Source organism: Pelobates fuscus, chromosome 5 (genome assembly GCF_036172605.1).
Source record: "Pelobates fuscus isolate aPelFus1 chromosome 5, aPelFus1.pri, whole genome shotgun sequence".
Lineage (NCBI taxonomy): Eukaryota > Metazoa > Chordata > Amphibia > Anura > Pelobatidae > Pelobates > Pelobates fuscus.
The window spans coordinates 239,710,307-239,730,843 of NC_086321.1; positions in this window are offsets into that span (position 1 = coordinate 239,710,307).

Here is a 20,537-nt window from a genome sequence, read left to right on the forward strand (position 1 = left end):
GAAAAAGTATGTAAACCCTTGGACTAATGACATCTCCAAGAGCTAATTGGAGTGAGATGTCAGCCAACTGGAGTCCAATCAATGAGATGAGATTGGTTACAGCTGCCCTGCCCTATAAAAAAACACACACCAGTTCTGGGTTTGCTTTTCACAAGAAGCATTGCCTGATGTGAATGATACCTCGCACAAAAGAGCTCTCAGAAGACCTACGATTAGAATTGTTGACTTGCATAAAGCTGGAAAGGGTTATAAAAGTATCTTCAAAAGCTTTGCTGTTCATCAGTCCACGGTAAGTGAAATTGTCTATAATGGAGAAAGTTCAGCACTGCTGCTACTCTTCCTAGGAGTGGCCATCCTGTAAAGATGACTGCAAGAGCACAGCGCAGACAGGGCCAGTGCAACGATTTTTGGCTACACAGGCGAAGATGAATTTTGCCGCCCCCACACACAAATAAGATGTATCTTTAGCATATCCAGCCTTTTGAAATCCCCATTTAGTGTATTGTGTATATATTAGTGTGTCTTACACCCCCTTGTATGTCTCTTACAACCCCCTTCATAGGCGTGCGCACGGGGTGTGCCGGGTGTGCCTGGGCACACCCTAATCACACCTCCGTGCTGCACTGCCTCTGGGCAGACTGACATGTCGGGTCCTCGGTCTATGACAGAGGACCCGACACAGGAGGGGGCCCGGCGGCTTGCCCACAATGCCGCCGGGTGAGAGGCCCCTCCTGTCCCTCTGCCCTGATGGAGATTCAGCCTCAGTCTGCAGCTCCGCCGGGAGTGAGCTGCAGACTGAGGTGTCTCGCGATCTCCAGCCTGTCAGAGTGTTGCCGCGGCAACGCTCTGCCTGGAGATCGCGAGACTCACCGTGTGGTCTGCAGCTCACTCCCGGCGGAGCTGCAGACTGAAGAGAGAGAGCGCCCACTGGACCACCAGGGCAGGTATTTAGAAACCCCCCTTCTACCCCCTGTCACTCACTGCCCCCCTCCCCCTTCTACTCACTGCCCCCCCACCCCATTCACTCATGCCCTTCTAATCACTGCCCCTCCACCCCCTCTGTCCCCTGTCACTCACTGCCCCCCCACCCTGCCTCTGACCCCATACCCCCCTAACCCCTGTCCCTAGCCCTCTAACCCCTGTCGCTACCCCTCTACCCCCCTAACCCCTGTCGCTACCCCTCTAACCCCTGTTACTACCCCTCTAACCCCTGTCACTACCCCTCTAACCCCCTAACCCCTGTCACTACCCCCCTAACCCCTGTCACTACCCCCCTAACCCCTGTCACTACCCCTCTAACCCCTGTCACTACCCCTCTAACCCCTGTCACTACCCCTCTAACCCCCTAACCCCTGTCACCACCCCCTAACCCCTGTCACTACCCCCCTAACCCCTGTCACTAACCCCTGTCACTACCCCTCTAACCCCTGTTACTACCCCCCTAACCCCTGTCACTACCCCTCTAACCCCCTAACCCCTGTCACTACCCCTCAACCCCCTAACCCCTCTCACTGCCCCTCTACCCCCTAACCCATGTCACTGCCTCTCCACCCCCCAACCCCTGTCACTGCCTCTCCACTCCCCCCCACCCCCTGTCACTGCCCCTCTACCACCCTATCTCCTGTCACTACCCCCCTAACCCCTGTCACTACCCCTCTAACCCCTGTCACTACCCCTCTAACCCCCTAACCCCTGTCACTACCCCCTAACCCCTGTCACTTCCCCCTAACCCCTGTCACTACCCCCCTAACCCCTGTCACTACCCCCCTAACCCCTGTCACTACCCCCTAACCCCTGTCACAACCCCCTAACCCCTGTCACTACCCCCCTAACCCCTGTCACTACCCCTCAACCCCCCTAACCCCTCTCACTGCCCCTCTACCCCCTAACCATGTCACTGCCTCTCCACCCCCCAACCCCTGTCACTGCCTCTCCACTCCCCCCACCCCCTGTCACTGCCCCTCTACCACCCTAACTCCTGTCACTACCCCCTAACCCCTGTCACTACCCCTCTATCCCCTGTCACTACCCCTCTACCCCTAACACCTGTCACTGCCCCTCTACCTCCCTAACCCATGTCACTGCCTCTCCACCCCCTTAACCCCTGTTACTGCCCTTCCACTCCCCCACCCCCTGTCACTACCACTCTATCCCCCTAACCCCTGTCACTAACTGTCTACTCCCACTACCTCCTGTCACTGCCCCTCCAGCCCCCTACCTCCTGTCCCTTTACCCCCAACCCCTGTCTTTGCCCCTCCACCCTCCTAACCCCTGTGCACCCCTCACAATCATACACACTGTACCCCACACACACTGAATCCCTCACAATTACACAAACTGTACCCCTTACAATTACATACACTGTACCCCTCACAATCACACACTGCACCCTTCACAATTACACCACACTGTACTCCTCGCAATCACACACACTGCACCCCTTACACGCTGCACCGCTCACAATCACACACTGCACCTATGTATATTTGTATATATATATATATATTTATATGTATATATATATGTGTGTGTGTATGTATGTATGTATGTATGTGTGTGTGTGTGTGTGTGTATGTGTATATAAAAATACATATACACGCGGCGTGTGTGTTTGTGCTTTAGGGTACACCCTAATGCAACAGGCTGCGCACGCCTATGACCCCCTTGTGTATCTTCTCCCCCCCCCCCCAGCCCCTCTGTGTGTCTTTCTTTCCCACAGCCCTTTTCTGTGGGTCTCTCCCCTCAGCCTGTTTTTTGTGTGTCCCTCTTCCCCTCAGGGTCCTTTGTGTAACTTTTCCCTCCCAAGCCATATAGACATAGATATATAGCTACACACACATACAGGCACATAGTCACAGAAATATGCAGGCACACAATCAAACAAACACAGTCATACAATCAACACATACAGGTACACAGACATACAGTCATACAGACACACACATATAGATAAATAAAGACACAGTTATACAAACACAGACATACAGAGACATGAAGATGCAGGCATACAGAGACATACAGAACAAGGCATACAGATATATACAGGCATGCAGATACATACTTTCACAGGCATGCAGATACATACTTAAACAGGCATGCAGGGACATATATACACAGACATAGTCACACAAAGATATACAGAACAAGGCATACAGAGACATATGGATATGGTCATACAGAGACATACAGACACAGTCATACAGGGACATTCAGAAACACACGGACACAGTCATATAGAGACATACAGACACATACAGACACAGACATACATAGTCATACAGAGACATGCAGACACAGGTATACAGAGCAGGGGCAGATCCAGAACCTAATCTTGGGTGGGAGGGCTGGTAGTGAGTTTTTGTGGGGTAATAGGGGCTCTAATTGAGGAGTTAGGGGCTGTGGTAGGGGGACAGGGGCTGTAGTTGGGAGTTAGGGGCTGTAATTGGGGGCTTAGGAAATATAGTGGGGAATTGGGGCTGTAGTAGAGGGTTAGGGACTGAAGTAGGTTGATGGCTGCAAGTGGGAACAGGGGCTGTAGTGTGGGGGATATGGGCAGAAATTGGGGGAGAGGGGCTGGAGTGGGGGTAAGGACTGTAGTAAGGGAATAGGGGCTGTACTGGAGTTATGGGGTGTAAAAGGGAGTGGAAGGGATGTGAAGTAAGGGAGTTAGGGGCTGTAGAAGGGAGTATAGGGGCTGTGGTGGGAGCAAAGGGGCAATGTGGTTGGAAATGGGCAGTATGGTGGGAAACGGGGAGTAGAAGGGGGCACAGGGGCAGTATGGTGTGGGCACAGGCTGTAACGAGGGACACTGAAGCAATAAAGTGGTGTCACAGGAACAGTATGGTGGGGTAAATGGGAAGTAGAGGAGGGACAGGGGCAGTAGAGGCGTGTGAAAGGGGGCAGAGGCAGGGGGCAGGGTCTGTAGAGGGAAATAGAGGAGGCACAGGGGATAAAGAGTGAGGCACAAAATCAATAGAGGGGGGACATGGGCAGTATAGTGGGGACAGGGGCTGTAGAGGGAAAGAGGGGCTGTAGAGGGGGGCATGGGCTGTATGGTGGGGCAGAGGCTTTAAAGGGAAATAGAGGGTCTGTAGACAGGGCAGGGGCTGTAGAGGGGCAGGGGTTATTGAGGGAAATAGAGGTGCAGTAGAGTGTCACATGGGGCAGTAGAGGAGGACAGGGTCAGTATGGTGGGGGCAGGGGCTATAGAGGTGCTGTAGAGGGGCAGGGGCATAGACGGGTATAGTGGGGCAGGGGGAGTGTAGTGGGGGCAGGGGGAGTATAGTGGGGGAGGGGCTGTAGGGGGGTGCAGAGGCAGTAGAGAGGGGCTGCAAAATAACAGAAAAATGTTTTGATTTAAAAAAAATTAAAATAAACAAACATACTAAAATTTCTTCCCCCACCTCCTTCCCCTCCCAGAGGCTTACCTTGGGCCAGGGGGGTGGAGAGCCTTACCCTTGGTGGTCGGCTGGGACGGGCTGCACTGGAGGCTGGAGCTGCAGTCAGGGCCGCTGGGGAGTCTGGGAGCAGTAGAAGTCCTGTCCCCTTCTGACATCATCAGAAGAAGACGGCTGACTTCACTGCCCTGCTTCTGCTGTGTGCTGGCTGCAAGGAGAGAGGGGAGTTTAAAATTCCGAGTCTCCAGCCAGAGGCAGGGGATTTGGATTTTTGTGCCCCCCTCCTCTGGCGCCCTAAGGCGGACGCTTGTGCTGCCTTATGGATGCGCCGGCCCTGAGCGCAGACTGCTCAATGAGGTGAAGAAGAATCCTAGAGTGTCAGCTAAAGACTTATAAAAGTCACTGGCAAATGCTAACATCCCTGTTAGCGAATCTACAATACGTAAAAGACTAAACAAGAATGGATTTCATGGGAGGATACCACAGAGGAAGCCACTGCTGTCCAAACAAAACATTGCTGCATGTTTACAGTTTGCACAAGAGCACCTGGATGTTCCACAGCAGTACTGGCAAAATATTCTGTGGACAGATGAAACCAAAGTTGAGTTGTTTGGAAGAAACACACAACACTATGTGTGGCGAAAAAGAGGCACAGCACACCAACATCAAAACCTCATCCCAACTGTGAAGTATGGTGGTGGGGGCATCATGGTTTGGGGCTGCTTTGCTGCGTCAGGGCCTGTACGGATTGCTATCATCGAAGGAAAAATGAATTCCCAAGTTTATCAATACATTTTGCAGGAGAACTGTGTATATGTGGCACTTTTTTGTTAGTGGGGCCTCATGTTTGAGTTTCACCTAAGGCCTCATAAAGTCTAGAGCCGCCTCTGCATGCCCTCATTGATACATGCACTGATATACTCACTGACAGGTACACAGTCATTGGCACACACATACAGTCATTGGCACACACTGTTTAACCAACACACACTTTCACGGACAGACACACACTGACACACCCACTCACCGAGAAGCTCATACTCTCAAATACACGTAAAATGACATACACACTGACACGCACTCACAGGCACACCCATTCTCACTCACAGACACACACTGACACAGCTACATGCACTCACTCACTCACAGTAAGGTGGACAGCCCCAGAACACGAGGCAAAAAAAGGCATTTGTCTCGGAGCTTGGGGTGGCATTTTTTGGCGCCCCCCCTGAAAGTGCTGCCCTAGGCAAATGCCTTGTTTGCCTAGTGGTAAATACATCCCTGGGTACAAGTCAATGACTTAACATTGCAAAATGCCCGTAACCAAATTGTAGAAATGAATGGTACTATAGTTGAATGGAAATCCAGCGAGATGTATTCCTATTTCATTCTTAGAAATGACTTTCATTATAGAGTGATCAAAGATGAGGGACTACAGATTGAGAAGCTCTTGGTACCCAGATCTTTCAGAAGGAAGGTGTTAGATCTCGTTCATTCTCATTTATTTGGGGGACAAATTAGTTTTTTCTGACCAGGGGTATATGAAGAGATTAAGAACTACTGTGTCTTGTGTCCAGACTCCCAACTAGCAGCCACAAAACCTTACTTAAGGGCACCCTTAATCCCATTACAAATTATTGAAACCTCTTTTGAGCGAATTGTTATGGATTTGGTGGGACCACTGGAAAAGTTGGCTAAGGGTAATCCGTACATCTTGGTTGTATTGGATTATGCCACACACTATCCAGAAGCCATTCCGCTTCACAATTCTGCTTCCAAAACAATAGTAAAGGAATTGCTAAGGTATTTTCTCTGATAGAGATACCAAGAGAGTTTTTAATTGACCAAGTTACCCTGTTTATGTCCCGACTAATGAAAGTACTATGCCAATTACTACAAATAAAAACATTGAGGACCTTTGTATGAACCTCAAACAGATGAGCCAGTAGAAAAATGGAATAGAACGCTAAAACACATGTTGTGCAAGGTTGTAGATCAAGATGGAGAATAATTGGGACACTCTCTTACCATACTTACTGTTTGCTATTCAGGAGGTTTACTAAATATAGCGAAGAAAGAATGGGAAGAACAAACCATACAAGTAAAGAGTGTGATTCACTATGTGGATCAACTCAAAGAGCGCATTACACACAATTTCTTCCATGGTCAGACAATACCTGGAAGAAGCTCAAAGGAGCCAACAGGTTATCTACAACCGTCAGGTAGTAACACTCTCCTCCAACCTGGGGACCAAGTGTTGTTCCCACAGCAGAGAGTAAACTCTTGTCTCATTTGCAAGGCCCATCTGAGGTTATTAAACAAAGTATGGCCAGTCAAATATAAAATTAAACAGCCTGATCATAGGAAAGTTGTACTGGTTTAGCATATAAACCCGCTGATGCCCTGGAAGAATAGGGAAAAGCTGTATGGGTACTTTACACGAATCCCCGATCCCTGATGTTAAGATATTTGCTGATCTCACCTCTGAACAGCAGAAGGAAGCCAAATAAATTATATCAAGAAAAAAATATGTCTTTTTTAGTATACCTTGTATATACTGATAAATGAATAAAAGGTAAATGGGAAAAAAATGAATAAAGAATTTTCTAAATCAGAGTAGATTAAAGTGTAACATTAAAGGTATGTAATAGGGGCAATATTCAACTTTGTCTGTTAAGGAGCAAGAAGGAGGACTTTGGAATGCTGATAGCACCCTTTATAACCTGTCATGTAAAGTGATTGTCTATCAGTTTCTAATGTCATTATATTTTAATGTTTTTTTTTTCTCTATTTCCGTTCATTTCATTATTTCTCTTTGTTTCTATTTGAAAGTAAAGGAAGAGTAAAGCATAATAGAAGCCTCCGTGTCTTGTAAAAAAAAAAATATGTTTACATATTTCATATGATACATCCATATAGCAAAATCTTTGAAAACAATGAGTACACAGTAAGCAAAAAAAAAGTTAAACAAACAACAAATTGTCACTTGTTGCAAAGGGTGTGATATAAAGAGTAGTTGATAACCAGGTATCTGGCCACAGAGTTCCTTGTGATAACATGTTAGATAACAGTTCAATTAATTATGTAGTCAAGGGGTGGGTGTGGCCTGACCGCAGGACGAGCTGGACGCATCTTGCTAGAGCTCCGCTCTCCAAGCGCCTTAAAACAGCTTACAAAAGCAACTATCTAATTTCTTCCGAAATGGAAAAAAAGGATCTCCAAAAAGCAGCCCAAGAAGGGTTCCGAAGTCGGGAACACAGTATTGGACCTCATGTCGGCCCAGAAACACGGACAGCCCGAGGGTCAAGATGGGGGCGCAGAGACGCCACAAGCCTCACCTGCCAAGGAAGCCCCACTAAAGGACCAGGATCAGGTCCTAGCTAGGTTGACCGAGGTTCGGTCTTACCTGGCAGGCGAGATTGCAAGATCTACCGCAGTGCTCCAGGCGGAAATTCAGTCGTTGGGGACCCGTACCGCGCGGCAGGAAGAGCGCGTGGAGGCCCACACCCAGTCTCATAACGGTCTGGTGGCTCAAGTTAACTCGATGGCCGCTCACATGGCTGAAACCGACCTCGCCCTGGAGGACATGGCAAACAGGTTGAGGCGTAACAACATGCGGTTGCGGGGCCTGCCTGAAGGGGATGAAAGAGATCTGCAGGAGCTGGTGCTCAGGATACTGCGGCCTCTCCTACCGGATCTCCCTAATGACCAGTGGCACATTGAAAGGGTCCATAGGGCCCTGCGAGCTAGGAGGGCAGAGGCAAATGCCCCTAGGGATGTAGTAATTAGATTCCTGCAGTTCAGCACTAAGGAAGCCCTCATGAGGAGAGGCAGAGAGGGGCCCATCCGGTTTGAGGGCGTGCTGATATCGCTCTATCAAGATTTGGCCCCCTCCACCCTGCAAAGGAGAAGGCCGATTACCGTGGCTATGAGAAACGCCAGGGTCCGGTATGCGTGGGGATTTCCCTTTAAGCTCCTGGCGTTCAAGGGGGACCGGACCCACATTCTAACACCGGGTGGTGACCCACGGCGGCTGCTCCGGGACCTTGGGATACAACCCCCTTCCGACCTTCCTAGTGTGGAGATGCGCCCACCTGAATTGCTGTGGTTACCGACGGATTGGCAGGAGGTAGGAGCGAGAGGCCAGCACTGAAGGAGCACGGTGCGGTACCCAGCAGAGGGCGCGGGGGCCTATCCTGGTGTGGGGCTCTCCACGTATGGATGTGGGTGGGGTAAGGGAAGCCTACTTGGCTGGGTCTGAGGGTTCTTTTTTTCCTTGGGAGGGGTTTGGGCCTGGGGGGGGGGAACGGCCTTCCCGGGGCCATGGGACAAGGGTCAAGGGTCTGGTCCTACCCTTGCAGGGGCGCGAGCTCCTGTTGACGGAGCGTATCTTGGGCCTTGGAGGCTTAGAAGCAGGCCGAAAATTCTGGGGGCTTACCGAGCGGGTCCTTCTTTAAGCTTATACGGAGGGTGGCAGGTGGCCCATTCCCATCGTTATATAACTACCTCCAGAGGACATTGTTCTCAGCACGCGGTGAATTGGAGCATTCCCTAGCAATGGGGGACGACGGACTCAAATGTTTTGGACTTCAATGGCAAGTGGGTCAAGTAATGCTCTTATAGTCAGAGTTACTATGTCCCCAATTCCCCCGGCGAAAGGTTACACCGTGTGTCAAATTTTGATTTTATTGCTTTATTGCATTGTTTGCAAGAATTAGGATTAAAAAAAATAAAAATTAAAAAATACATAAATAAATAATTAGAAATAAAAATATAAAAAATGTAAAAATAATAATATAAAAATAAATAAATTTAAAAATAATACTCTAAATTGCAAGTAGTAGAGATCCTACAAAAAAAAAAAAGGGTTAACATGCCCTGAAGTGCGTAAGGTTGTATAACTTGCTGGAATCCCAGGGGAGGCTACCATTCGGCACATTGTTCAAATGCCGTGGGGACATAGTAACGTACCAACAGGCATGTACGTGCAAATCTGCATACTCTAATGATGTTTTTTTTGTTTATAAGTTACCACGTAGGCTCTATGTTTCCTGGCTTAGGCAGGGGGGGTGGGGGGGCTAACCTACGATCGGATTATGGGGGGCGGGGATAGAGGGAAGTGCAGGGCGCTGCCCCACCTTTTAGGGTTTGGCTTCTGGCCATAATGGATGTCCCATGTTTGGTGGCTGTTGGGGGGTGGGTGAGAGGGGGCGGGCGGTGATAAGCTTAGGAGTAAAGGTCACATAAAATCTCAGAGTTGTTTTTTATAAAAAATTTAGAACAATAGAATATAAAAATTTTCATTTTGAAAACGAAAATCACAGGCATGTGATGTTCCATGTATTGTCCGAGCACCTAGAGAGGGGAAGGGAATTGTACACTGCACTGGTACCTCGGGGACGGAAATACCTATGAGTATGTATATTCGTTGAAAATGCACAAGTCACTGGCGCAAATGTTTCAAAGTTCTTATATGTGTTGTTGATTTTGTGTACAGAGGGGAGGAGGAGGGAGGGTTACCCCCCTGACGGAATTTGACGGCCAAAATAAGGGTCAAGGGCGCAATTAGGAGATGGTACACTCCGGGGGGTTCCATACCCTATATGGGTGCAGCTCTAGGTATGAAGGAGGCTCTGAGATATGGTCCGAGGGGGGAGGGCCGATTGGAGATAGGGGGGGTGAATGTGTGACAAAGGTGAATCATTAATTCCCGGTAACCTCTTGCATACTTGAACAGGGTAAAAATAATTGCAACATTATCACAACAGAGAATTAACAAGTTTAATCTTGCATTTACCTTGTAGGGAAGGTGGTGACAAAGAACGGAAGGTCCCGCGGTCGCAGGTCCAATAAAATGGGAGCCTTGGGTAAGAGATGGGGAGGCAGGACTGGGTTCCGGGGAGACGGGCAGCCGAGGCACGGTGGTCGCTCCAGATGAAGTCTGGGGAGGATATCACTGTGAGGCCTTCCGCGTGGGTGACTTTGGACCTCAAGTTCTGCTGATGGGAGTCTGCTGCGGACCCCATACTACAGCTTACTCACGACTTTAGACAGCGGAGGGTCTAGCGCGGGGTATAAGACTGTTAGTCACCTCCAAGTTGGCGGGGGAGCCCCTATCAGCACCCCTGTACTCACGAGAGCCCCCCCAAGACAATTAATAAAAAAATAAAAAAAATGAAAAAATACATATAATAAAAAATTATAATAATAAAAAAAAAATTATAATAATAAAAAAAAAAAACAATTACATTCAACAAATTATACTTCAATTACTCCCACCCCTGGGGTAGCACAGGCTGTATGAACGCAATCATGCACTTCTCACACTCCCCAATTTTTGGTTCGTTACCGGGCTGTAGCCAGGATCCCCGTTATCCCCAGGTTTGAACACATTATGTTACGGGTCACGGTGATGCAAAACGGCGCAAGCGAGTCAGGCATCATGCTCACGCAACTCCTCAAGGCGTTGACCGCAGGGGAGGGGCTGGATCATGTACCCCAACAGAGTCTGGCGATAGATAAGATCAGACTATCTACGCCCATAAGGGTGTACACAGGCTTACTTAATTCATCCTTTTGTTTTTCTTTTTACTTCTTTCTTCTTCCTCTTTTTCCTATGTCTGTAATTTGGAGGGGCGAGGGGAGCGTGCGGGGGAGAGGGTGGTCCAGGAGATATAGTGGACGGGCCGGCGGCTGGAGACACCAGAGAGGGGCTGTAGGATCGGGGACGTCTGTGATTTTAAGCGTAGTTCTTAGTGAAAGATCATGGCTGTAAAAATAATCTGAGTAAACGTTAAAGCCCTTAACGCACCTAGGAAACGTAGAACGATGTTTAGAGAACTGAAAAGGTTGAATTCAGACATAGCTTTTGTGCAGGAGACTCATCTACCAAAGCAAACGAAGTTTAGCTTGAGAGATCGCACGTACAAAGAATCATTTGAGGCTAGGTCACACTGCAAAAGGAACGGAACTGCCATATTAATACTTCATAGCTGCCCATTTGGTGTGGTCTCATGGGAGGCCGACCCAGATGGACGGTTCGTTATAGTGACAGGCACTCTCTTCTCGCATACCATGCATCTCGTAAATGTCTATGCTCCAAATCAGCCGGACCCGGAGTTCTGGACCAAGCTGAAGGACAAACTAGCGGTTTTACCGCACGGAATGATCATAACGGGAGGGGATTTCAACGCGGTGCCAAGCCCAGCGGTGGACAGGACCAGGAGGGGAGGAGGCCCTAGATCTCATGGAAGGGGAGGACAGGATAAGCTGATTCGGGACTTTATAGCAGCAACAGGCCTAATAGATGTGTGGCGTGCTCAACACCCAGGGGAAAGGGACTATTCCTACTATTCCGCGCCCCATGGGACTTATTCTAGGATAGATCTGTTCCTTGCAAATACAATCAGCATGGCTCGGATAACGGGGACAGCAGTGGGAAATATCTCCTCACGCTGAGGTGTTCATCACTCTTGGAAACCTATGCGCGGCGACCCCTTGGACGTGGAGACTTAACAACTCACTACTTAGGGATGAACGGATAGCGGAACAAATAAAGACAGAGATCCGAGAATATTTTCAGTTAAACGATACCCCTGACATGCAGATGAGCACGGTATGGGCAGCCCATAAATCAGTGATTAGGGGGGCCCTTATCAAAATTGCAACTTGGAAAAAGAAACTGAAATTCCAACAGCTGGAAGCTCTCATGACCTGACTCAGAGATCTTGAACAGCCGGACACCAAATTACACCGGAAGACGGAACATATAGTCAATTAGAATCTGTATGGCGGTCCATCCGCAAGACACTGCTAGACAACACGGCCAAATCAATGCTGTGGGGTAGGAGGACATATTACGAGAAGGCCAACAAAATGGACACACTCCTGGCCAGAACGCTCAGACCTAGACAGGACAGATCCCATGTAACGGCCATAAGGCACCCAGACGGCTCTATGAAAACAAATCCACAGGATATCGCCGCTGTATTTGAAGACTTTTACAAACGATTGTATAACCATACCCCGGGAGATGTTCAACAGGACGGACGTGAAGAAGAACACATATTAAGATTCCTGGAAGGACTGGAGTTGACTAAACTGTCGAGGGAAGCTATAAACAGTCTCGCTGCAGACATAACAGAGGAAGATGTGGATAGAGCTATCTCGGGTTTGAGTGGGAATAAGGCGCCCGGGCCTGATGGCTTCGACGGAGCTTATTACAAGGCTTTTCGAGAAGAACTCACGCCGAGACTGGTGAAGCTGTTCACGGAGTGGAGAAGGGCATCCACCCCCGACCGGGAAATGTCACTGGCCACTATAGTACTGCTACCAAAACCCGGCAAGGACCCGCTTCAACCGGAAAATTACAGACCGATTTCCCTCATCAACCATGACATGAAAATACTAGCCAAAATACAGGCAGACAGGTTGAACCCGCTTTTGGACTCAGTCATCAACGCAGATCAGGTTGGATTCATACCCGGTAGACAACTTTTTGAAAACACCAGGAGGAATATAGATCTTATATGGAAACAAGCGGTCACGAAGACACCCACGCTGGTCTTTTCCATAGATGCCGAGAAGGCTTTTGATCGGGTCAGGTGGCTATACCTGTTTACCCTGCTCATGCACCTGGGATTCCCGGCGGAATATATAGCGCTTACCAAGGCGATGTACGTGAGGGCACAGGTACGGATCACGGAGGCTCGGTTACGCCCTTTTCAATTGCACAATGGCACCAGGCAGGGGTGCCCACTCTCACCCCTATTATTCGTCCTAGCCTTGGAGCCCTTTTTACAAGCGATACGTAGACACCCGATTATTCGGGGAGTGATGCTGGGCGGCAGCGAGTTTAAAGTCTCCGCCTACGCAGATGATGTTCTCTTGACCCTAAAGAAACCGATGGACTCGATGGAAGGTCTACGGGAAGTGATAAAGGAATATGGGGCGATTTTGGGGTACAAAGCTAACATCACTAAGTCTAGTGCCCTACCAGTAGGGATGTCTCCGGACGCGGTGGCCAGGCTGCGGGACACATCAGGTGCGAATGGAATCTGAGTCCCTAAAATATTTAGGAATAAACTTGACCGCGGACTCTAGCACGCTATATGCTGCAAACTATACGCCGATGTTCAGAACTCTGATAGGGGACCTAGAAAAGTGGGTGGACAAACCAATCTCGTGGATAGGAAGAATTAATTCCGTCAAGATGAATATTATCCCACGAATCCTCTTCTTGTTTCAGACGCTGCCCATACGCATTACAAAAACACAACTTGTACCCCTGCAACGCGCAATTGGAAATTTCATATGGCAGAACAGGAGACACAGGATCGCCAGACAGGTCTTATACAGGAGAAAGGATAGAGGGGGACTGGGTTTGCCGAACCTTTATTTTTATTACTTGGCGGCCCAACTGGCGCAGGTGGTGATGTGGCATTCCCCACTGGACGAACGGAAATGGGTAGACATAGAGGCTCTCATGGCAGGATTGGACCTTCCACAGTTTACGATGTGGGTACCTATGGGTACCTATAATAAGGGCGACGTGCCCAGCAATCTTGAACGCAATACATATATGGGATGCGACTAACGTCAAATACGGTATGGCATCATTCCCGTCCCCACTTACGCCGTTGCTTCGAAACAGAGCCTTCCCCCCGGGTATGGCAGCGAGGGAATTTCGGAACATAGAAAGGGTTGGTCTACAGAGAATTGGCAACATGTTCCAGGGAGGAGAAATAGTGCAGTTCACAGACCTTCAGCAACATCATCACTTATCACCGTCCAACTTTTTCAGATACGTTCAACTTAGAGACTTTGCTAACCGCCCCCACATAAAAACGGCAGCCTGTAGACAGCTGACCTTCTTCGAGAGGCTGTGCGCGGCAGAGAGAGCACCGAAGGGTTTAATAACGCTGCTGTATGCCCATCTTAGCTCCGAAAACACAGAGTGGGGCAGACTGACTTACACGGACCAGTGGGAGAGGGACCTGGGCGAGACCCTTGAGGGGGTTGAATGGCAGGAGATCTGGGAAGCCAACAAAAATACATCAATGTGCGTGACGCTTCAGGAACAGGCGTGGAAAACCATGTTCCGGTGGTATACCACCCCAGTGAAGCTATTAAGAATGCGTAAAATAACCACTGATGACTGTTGGAGGGGGTGCGGTAATAGAGGAACGTACATTCACATGTGGTGGGAATGCCCGACCGTGCATAGATTTTGGAAATCGGTAGAGAACTTAGTGCGACGGATCTTTTCTAGATCACCGGCTTTGGACCCGTGGGTATACCTCCTGAGTAGGTCAGTGGAGGGGTGGACTAGGGGGGAGCAAAAATTACTGCACAAAATCACTCTAAGTGCACGTAGAACGATAGCAACAGCGTGGTTGGCGCCTGAGGTGCCGAGATTTACAGAAGTGTGTTCTAAGGTTAGGGATAGTAGATTAATGGACGATCTCACAGCCAAGGTGAAAGGCACCACAGCAGCGTTCCAAGAAATTTGGGAACCATGGGATAACAGCCCACTGGGACAGGGAGGTGAATGAGAGGAGCCCTATGGGAAGCTAGATGGCAGGATAGGCAGTTGCTATAGAAAGTGCCTATGGGAAGGCAACGTGGTTACTAATGATATGATTCGGCTCGCCCATATTTCCCGCCGCACGCTGCAGGGGCCCCTTTTTTCCTTTTATATGTCTATATTTTCCTTTCTTTCTCTTCTTTTTCTCTCCCCATGCTTTACATGGGAGCGAGCGTGTGTCGAACACAACACGATAAGAGACAGGGTGGCAAAAGCTCTGTAGACGTAGAATATGATTGGAGGCACGATAACGGAAAGGTAAATAGACAGTCGGTCGTAGCAACATATCGTGTATCTCCACTGGCTGACTATAGAAAAGAGATGAGTAAACATAGATTGGGTACTGACCTACCCACCGTATACTGATGTTCCTTGGACCGACTTGTATCACAGGCTCATGCTTACACCGGAATGTTATAGCGTTTGTCTTATTGTTTACGCAGACTATATTGCACTGAAAAATTCAAAATTCATATAGCTTAAAAATTCTTGGTGAGTAGCTAAATAGGCCTAATGTCAGATGCGCTTGTAGTTACATGTATAGTATAGGCAACTGTATATCTACATTCATCTTTGATGTAACATACTGGGCTTTTGCATAAGCCGTAAATGCACACTTTTTACATGCTACCTTTGTCAAGTTGGAAAAATTAAGAAATTAAAAAACAAAGATGTATGTATAACTAATGTGCCACATTATTGTACTAATATAAATATGCGAAACGAGCCTGCTAACGCTGTTGTGGCGACACAGGCACTGTTGTACTCACCTGCATACCTAAAAATAAAGAATAAAAAAAAATAATTATGTAGTCAAGGTTGTTTTAAGTTCAGAAAGAATTAACTGAAATCTAGTATTACTAAGATTTACTTTGGGTCAAGGTATTTAGGATAATTCATGCATCATTTCTTCAACAATGACAGCTAGACATATGGAAAATTAAAAAAAATTTCTTCAAACAAAAACCATGGATTTTCTGCATACATCATAGCGGAAAATGCTATTCTTTTAATTCCATTGTCTCATGCCCCCCCCAAATAAGCAGATTAAATATTTATTTTAATGGGAGTTAACGTACAGTAAATACAGTTTCATCTTCTAACCTGGATGCTGTTCCAGAAAATCCCTGCACATAATCCATGCTTGCTCTTGTATAGTCATCTTGTTCGTAGTGCTTTTGTGACAGACACACTGAGCTGGCAGAAGTTTTTGCTGGGGAAGTGGTACGTCGGTCACATGGGAACAAATATTGGAGCAGATGTAATGGTAGGTAAGGTTTATTGTACATATAAACAAGATGGAGTCAAACACACTCTTTTGAGAAATTAAAAAATAAACACTTTTCTTTATTAAAGAGATTTATTAAAGGGGAATCACCACATTGTAGTGACTATGTAGTGACCATAGCACCAGCACTGTCCCCTGGTCCTTTGTCTAACTATTTTGAGTGGTTTTACACAGTCCCCTTGGTGCCAGTGGTGCATACTTGCTTTTATAAGCTATATTAACACTATAGACCAGGGGTTCTCAACCCAGTCCTCAGGACCCCCTACCAGTCCAGGATTTGGGGATTACCTGGGTGTGTCTAAGGTGTTTAGAAAAAGGGGGAAAAAACACCTTAGACTCTAAGGTGTTTTTTTTTCTTTTTCTAAACACCTTAGACACACCCAGGTAATCCCTAAACCCTGGACTGGTAGGGGGTCCTTGAGGACAAGGTTGAGAACCCCTGCTATAGACAATGCTGCACTTGCTGATAAACTTTTGAAGAGAAGGTAGTGAGCCTCCTCCAGTTCACTTGTGGTGCATTAAGATGGGCTAATGGTGAGCCTGGGGATTGTAGGCACCCACCAACTAAGTGGTTATTGAAAAGGCTTGGACGTAATTAGGTAACATGAATTTGGGATTTTGTAGGTGCAGGGAAAATCACATATTTGCACAAGCTTCAAGACAAAATAATTACAAAATAGAGATACATTTTATAAAAGTAATTATGCATAAAAAAATCTTATCTTTACTGACCCCTAAAAGTTAATTTTCACATGTACCACTGTACAACATATATATATGACCACAGATCAATACACACAACGTATAAATATTGCAAACATGTTAGTACACTCAATATCATATATACGTTGGGCTATCATAATTGCTAATACATGTCTAGATTGTCTTAAAAATATATTTTTTTAAATTAGGGAGGAACGTTATACTTATATGCAATAACCCATCAAAAGTGCCATTCATATAATGCACATTGAATATAACCTCTCTCATACAATTTCACAGTGCTACTTGTTTTCTAGGAAATAAAGACATTTAAAAAAAAAAAAAAGTATTAAAGGGGGGGCGTGGCCTGGACGTCGACCGGGATGGAAGCATAAGCACTGAGCTCCGCTCCACCGGCCCTCCAAAAGCCCTAATCTAAAGCAAAATTTTAGCACTCATGGGACGAAATCGTAGGGGTGACCCCCCTGGGACCCCCAGAAACTCACAGTCCAGCCAATCTCACGGTCCGATGGACGACTTTTTGCAAGCACCGGCCGATATGCACGACGAGGCTGAAGGCCTCAATATGGCGGCGCAACCCTCAGGACGAGACGGCACCCCTACACCTTCTTTGGAAGGCATCGGAGATGAACTCCGCACGATATCAGCAGCAATGGCCACAATGGCCACGAAAGCCGACCTCCTGGTCCTGACCACCACGATTCAAGACGCAATGCGGGCGGAACTAGCCGGCCTCCGGACGGAGGTGACAGCACAAGGCGCCCGACTACAGGCCTTGGAACACTCCCACGAGGCCCAAACACACAGGATTACAGCAACCGACACTGCCATAACGAGACAGGGCGAGCTCCTACTCCAAATGAGGAGGTCAGTCGAAGACCTCGACAACCGCGGCCGCAGATGCAATATTAGGGTCCGCGGCATGCCCGAGGCAGAAGGCGAAGAAGACATAGAAGGCACCCTAACAGCGTTATTCCGTCTGATTCTACCCGGCGACACCCTACCACCGCTCAGATACGAAAGAGCACATAGGGCCCTACGTCCTCGATCCCTGGAGGAAGGCCCCAGGGACATAATATGCTGCATCCACTCATTCGCCACGAAAGACGCTATCATGAAAGCAGCTAGGACACGACACACATGGGACTATCGTGGTGCACAAATCTCGCTGTTCAATGACCTGTCTCCAACCACCCTGGACGCTAGAAGGGCTTTGCGGCCTATCACCTCCTTACTACGAGACCGCAATATACCATACAGGTGGGGCTTTCCTTTCTCCCTATCGGCAAGACACCGGAATGGCTGGGTGACGCTCCGCGGGCCGGATGAGGCCCCCAACTTTCTGGAAGAGCTGGAGCTCCCTCCTACACCTATACCGAACTGGATCCTGGGGCCTGGACTGAGACCACAACGTATGCCCCGCCGACATAGAAATCACTCACCACCGGGACCTGCCCAACACCGCCGCGGAGCACGTGAGGCCCAGAACTGAGATCCGACCTCGTAGACCCACCGACTCATTGATGCTGAGACACCCCAAACTTTGAGGTACTGTCCCCCCCTTGCCAAGCTGGCCGGGACCTGACCGCTGGCCCACTCACACATGGCATACCTACCATACCTATCAAACGTAATGGACTGGGCCCATACCCCCCCATAATGATGTTATACCTGACGGCCATGATTATAGACATCTGCGGACTCAGTTTTCTCCCCCCCCTCCCTCCCCCCCCCCCTCTCGCCCCCTCTCCCCTATATGCGGGGCCTCCAGCACAGGCACCTACTAATGGGCTCCCAACAGGCATTTTTGGGGTGGGGGGAAGAGCAGCAAGCTAGAGGGGGGGGGCCTTTGGCGGGGGGGGTGGGGGGGGGGGGGATTCGGGGAAGAGAAACACCGAAACGCCCACGATGCGGGTTAGACCACACCATTATCTTTTTATGATGGCCCCCACTCACTGAGGTGTGGACAACACAACCACGTATACCCCCGTGACCTACGAGGGGATGAGGCCCACCCCTGCACACTATATCCGTATACCTAGTGAGACCACCCGCCCTCGAGGGCACTATGCATGGGATGTAAGACGGGGGGGGAACAGGCTACCATAATCTATTTAAGCTCCGCTACACCTGCCGCTTTAGGCCGGCAGGATGTATGAAACGAGTTGGGGAGGGAGGGGGGGACAGAACGAATCACCCACATCTTGATAGGGAACCTAGAGGGGAATGAAAGGTGGCTGACACGACCAACGGAGGAAGTTGGGGGCCTTATTCTTGTCAACTGTTTTTGCTGTTAACTATTTCTTTTTCATTTGTATATGTTGCTGGACTAGACACTTTTGGGTACACCCACATCTCCCATGATCAACAACACACGGGCTAGGAACCGGCTGGAGCAGGCACTATTGACCCATACCTGATTACATACTTAGATACGCTTCACTATTTAGGTTTCGACCCCAGTCATTGCTCTACATAATCACTTGCGCAAATATCTCGACGGAGCCACAGGCACGCTCACTCACCGATCTGGTCATCGGGGTGACGCCTGGTCACTCACGCCGAGGCGTAAGTGTTACTCCTTCTCGAAGGAGATTCAGGGATAGTACTAACGTCTATCCATCGGGGATACTTCCCCACAGGGGGGCTTCCTTTGCCCACCCCTATTTTAATTCCCCACCCTACACCACCTACCCTACACCTACACTCAATCCCACACACGAAAGGACTGGACACTGGCACTACAGGGGAAGGGCCGGGGACACGACAGACGAAAACCGAGACCGCCTACATAACTTCTGATCGGACGCACGGGCACACATAGGACTGCGCTACACACACACCCCCACGGAGCTGCGCCGTCGGCCGGGTACCTTGTGCCGCTTGGACGGACCTCCTGAGGCCGGAAACACCTAGCGACGGACGAGACCATGGCGTACCAAACCTCCCCTATGACAGTCATGACGCTTAACTGCAGAGGCTTGAATATGCCAGAACAGCGCTCCCACCTGCTGAGGACACTTAGGCGGAAGCACATATCAATCGCACTGCTCCAAGAAACCCACTTTCGAGACGGTGCGGCGCCCAAGCTCCGTACGCCTACTACCCGACCAACTACTATAACAATCACCCGCTGGCTCGACGGGCGGGAGTAGCGATACTTATAGCTGCCGACCTAGGATTCCAAGAACTAGACAAATTGACAGACGACCAGGGCCGTTTTCTCTTCCTCAAAGGAACGATAGCCGACAGGATATTTACATTCGCTTCGATTTATGCACCTAACTCGAAGCAAGCATGATTTTTACGGACAACACTACGTAAACTGCAAGACTTCTCGGAGGGTGCCCTGATTGTAGGAGGCGATTTTAATGCTCCCCTGGACCCACTCACGGACTCATCCACGGGACACAGCAGCCTCCCTCAGACCCACATCAGGTCCATTCGGAAGTCAATAGGGGACCTGTCCTTAGTTGATTGCTGGAGAACGCTACACCCTACTAACAGGGATTATACACACTACTCGATCATTCATAACCGATAC